Raw genomic sequence first — 4783 nt, 5'->3', positions numbered from 1 at the left:
ACTGGCCTGTAGTTCCCTGGGTCCTCCTTCTTGCCCTTTTTGAAGACTGGGGTGACATTGGCTTTCTTCCAGTCCTCAGGCACCTCTCCGGTTCTCCATGACCTTTCAAAGATGATGGAGAGTGCCTTAGCAATAACAACCGCCAGCTCCCTCAGCACTCGTGGGTGCATCCCATCAGGGCCCATGAATTTGTGGGTGTCAAGTTTGCTTAAATGATCTCTAACCCACTCCTCCTCCACCAAGGGAAAGTCTTCCTTCCTCCAGACTTTCTCTCTTGCCTCCAGGGTCTGGGGTTCCTGAGGGCTGGCCTGAGCAGTAAAGACTGAAGCAAAGAAGGCATTCAGTAACTCTGCCTTCTCTGCATCCTTCGTCACCAGGGCACCCACCCCATTCAGCAAAGGGCCCACATTTTCCCTAGTCTTCCTCTTGGTACTGATGTATTTGAAGAAGCCCTTCTTGCTGTCCTTGACATCTCTCGTCAGATTTAATTCCAAACGGGCCTTAGCCTTCCTCGTCGCATCCCTGCATACTCTGACAACGTTCCTATATTCCTCCCAAGTGGCCTGTCCCCCTTTCCACTTTCTGTATACTTCCTTCTTCTGGTTGAGTTTTGCCAGGAGCTCCTTGCTCATCCATGCAGGTCTCCTGCCTCCTTTGCTTGACTTCCTACTCATAGGGATGCACCGCTCTTGAGCCTGGAGGAAGTGATGCTTGAATATTAACCAGCTCTCTTGGACCCCCCTTCCTTCTAGGGCCCTAACCTATGGGATTCCTCCAAGTAGGTCCCTGAAGAGGCCAAAGTTTGCTCTCCTGAAGTCCAGGGTTGCGATCCTACTTGGTGCCCTGCTGCCTCCTCGCAGGATCCTCAACTCCACCATCTCATGGTCACTGCAGCCAAGGCTGCCCCTGACCTTCACATCTTCCACCAGTCCTTCTTTGTTTGTTAGTACGAGGTCCAGCAGCACACCTCTCCTTGTTGGCTCCTCCACCACCTGTGTCAAGAAGTTGTCACCAATGCTCTGCAGGAACCTCCGGGACTGCTTGTGCCTAGCTGTGTTGTCTTTCCAGCAGATATCAGGGTGGCTGAAGTCCCCCATGAGAACCAGGGCCTGGGATCGTGAGGCTACTTCCAGCTGTCTGTAGAAGGCCTCATCGACTTCCTCTTCCTGATCAGGTGGCCTGTAGTAAACACCCACAACAGTGTCACCCATGCTAGCCTGCCCTTTAATCCTTACCCATAAGCTCTCGACTTGCTCTTCATCCACCCCTAGGCACAGCTCAATACATTCCAGTTGCTCTCTCACATAAAGAGCAACTCCACCACCTCGCTTTCCTGGCCTGTCTTTCCTAAAAAGCACGTAGCCATCCATGACAGCACTCCAGTCATGCGAGCTATCCCACCATGTCTCTGTAATGGCAATGAGATCATGGCCCTGCGACCGCACACACATCTCTAGTTCTTCCTGTTTGTTCCCCATGCTGCATGCGTTGGTGTACAGGCATTTCAGGGAGGTGATCAAGCATGCAGGTTTCCCAGGAGGGGTAAAAGAGGATCCTCCATAGCCACATCCCATGCGCACTTCCCTGGCTGCATTCACCTGCTGGAGGCGTCCCGACTTGAGCAGTCTTTTGCCAGCTACCCTGTCACTATAACTCTCCCCTTCCCCCATCTTTCCTAGTTTAAAGCCCTCCTTACCAGGTTGGCCAACCTGTTGGCAAAGACCCGCATGCCCCGCCTCATGAGGTGGATCTCATCTCTCGCCAGCAGTTGTCGATCTTCAAACAGGGTCCCATGGTCGTAGAAACCAAAACCCTGTTGCCAACACCAGCGGCGCAGCCAGTCGTTAACTTGGGAAGTCTGTCTCCTCCTCCTCTCATCCATCCCCCTCACTGGCAGGATTGAGGAGAAGATGACCTGGGCTCCCAGACCCTTGACCACCATCCCCAGAGCTCTGAAATCCTGCTTGATGGTCTCCAGTTTGCCCTTGGTGTCATTGGCGCCCACAAGCAACTCCACTGCTGCGGGGGGTTGGGACTCCCGAAGCTGCACAGTCTCCGAGAATACCCTGTCTATCTCTTGCTCCGCTTCCCGGATGCTGCGCAGCCTACTGACCTCCTCCCATAACTCCCTTACCTGACGACACAACTCGTCAACAGCAGCGCACCTCCTGCAGGAGAGCTGGCTGCCAGCCCAGGCCTCCCGGAGGGGCCCCAAGCACTCCCTGCAGCCTGAGACCTGCAGAGCTGCATCTACTGTCAGAGGGTCAGTCTGGGTCGCAGCCTCTGATACAGCAACTCCAACAGCCACTGGGAAACGTGCTCTGCAGCGTGTCACAAACATACCTGAGGAAACGTACACCACAGGGAACAGAAACGAAGGTTCCATTGCGTGCCCTTCTGCGCGAACTGCTGTGCAAACTACTGCGTCTGTTCGCTGCGCTCTGGGAGCTGCGCTCTAGGCCTGGCTCTTATATAGGCCTCTCCCTAGCACTGGCTAAGAGTGAACACTGTATTTAATGCATTCATTCTGACAACTAGCTATGATAAAGTCAATTCTTTTTTTTTTTTTTTTTTTTTTAAATGGGAGTCAACTGATTTTGTATCTCTTTCCAAAAAGAAATGAAAAACATTAAGGTCTAATTCAACATTTTGAATTGACCCACTTCTACAATTTTAAAAGGAATATTTGCATTCAGCACAATTGAGAGCCTTTTATAAACAGAAATTTATTTCAAAGATCCAATAAATACATTATTTCTAACTTTTCTCCCACAAGTGAGACTGTACCTGCCATTAACATGTCAAAAAGCAGTCTTCATTACAGGGCAAAGATTCATTGCTTCAGTAAAACTACTACCTTTTCCACTGAATGAGGAACTACAAACATAAAAACAAAGAATGAGGTTCATGCTGGTTGATGCAATTTCTTTTTTCTTTCACAAACTACAGAAAACTCGTGTGAATGAGCTCCCAGTATGGGAAAGAGATCAGGCTGGAAATGGTCTGCATTCTATGCTCTCCTTTTGGAAAAAGTTTCTTCTTTACTAGCTTGGTTGTCCTATTCCACTTTCCTAGCTACCTTGTTTTTTTTTCCCCACCTTAAAAATGTAGCTGTTATAAATCTTCCTAACTCAGTGGGATTTTGACACAGAAAGGCAGAGGCATTGGGTGAAAGGATCACAAAGCTGAGATGCTCGCACTGAGAGCTGGCAGAACAGCCCCATTTAGACAACGAATAATACCAGTCTGATAAGATAACCATTGGCTTCCAGGCTAACTGGATTAACTAGAAATCCTTGCCCAAATCAGAAAGACCTCAATTCCCTATCCTGTTTAAATCTAGCACTAAGTAGTGATCAGCTTACCACTTACCACTTTCACAAATAACAATGATAAAGAGGCAAACCAATTACGATATTCATGCCTTTCCCCTTCTCTGCCAGAAGTTTCTGCCCTGTCAGTACAGTGACATGAAGAACAGATGAAGCACTCAACACAAATGAGAGAATGCTGAAGTTTTCAGCAAGGGCACAAACACACAGCCCTGAATTTGCTGTAGCAAGTCACCATTCCCTGGCCTTTAACTTCCAGTCTTTTATTCCTGCTTCCTCAGTGGTACCAAATGTTGAAATCACTTGTGTACCTCTGTTCTGAAGGAGCAGAACATCTGGTGAAAGGGAGGTGTGACTGCTGCTACTTTCCAGCACACACAGCACAACAGCAGCTGTGATACCATTATTTAATTCAAGGTGTGCTGGTAAGTCAGTGGTTTTCAGCTTTTTCCATATCATGACTCACCATTACAAAAGATAAAAAATGCCTGTCTTCCTACTTTCCTTCTGTTCATCTATAAAAAAGTGATTTGTTAATAAACCCGCTGGTTGAGCGTATGTTATAAACAGATCTAAAACATTGCGGACATGATCAAGTATTTCATCAATCTCTTAATAGAGATGAACTTCAGTTTTTGTACAAGACACTGCAATCCACAGTGCTAACTGGACATGCCACTGAAATCATGTCATTTTAGGTATTTACTGGATTTAATTCTAACCACACTGAAATCAGCGAAAATACCATTCAACAGACAGGATCTATCTGCCATTATTTCATGAGAGTCAAGAAACTGCTGTGTATTTTCTCCAGCGTAAAAAAATTGGCAGGGACTAGAGGACCTAGCAACATTTGACAAGTTCTAGTGGCACAGTGCACTGGGCTCAGTATTAGAAGGAAACAACCCCCCAATACACATCCCGAAGACTGGAATGGGTTACTCCTGACCAGGGTATTTCCTAAAGAATGATGATCAGCTACCACAAATTAGAACAGATGTAGAACTGTAGCTTGCCTTTTTTCATCCTTTAATCTACCAATGGTTGTGCAGGCCGCTTACTCAAACAGTCCTTCATTAGAAGTTAACAAGGCTTGAGCTGACAGCTAGACTTCCACATGAGGCAATGGAGCAACAGGAGTAATTTTTTTCTCTTGCACACTGCTCCACCACACTAAGTGCCAGCTACGTGACTGAACTTCTTTTGAGTCATGTAAAAGTTGCAGAGAAAAAGATAGGAGGCAACACCTTCTTCAAGCTCATAGTACAGTGGATCTAAAGCAAACAGGTTTCCTGAACTTTTTATGATTTCCAATGAATAACCAAATACATTAAGCATTCTTGCTTAAATATGTCTCTCTCAAATGCAATGACTTTTCATTTTTGGTAACAGACACTGGGGTCCCAATCTACCTATATACCAACAAACAGCACAGAATTACAACAGGAAAG

The sequence above is a fragment of the Apteryx mantelli genome, chromosome 2, assembly GCF_036417845.1.
Source record: "Apteryx mantelli isolate bAptMan1 chromosome 2, bAptMan1.hap1, whole genome shotgun sequence".
NCBI lineage: Eukaryota > Metazoa > Chordata > Aves > Apterygiformes > Apterygidae > Apteryx > Apteryx mantelli.
Note: the sequence above shows the minus strand (reverse complement) of the source record.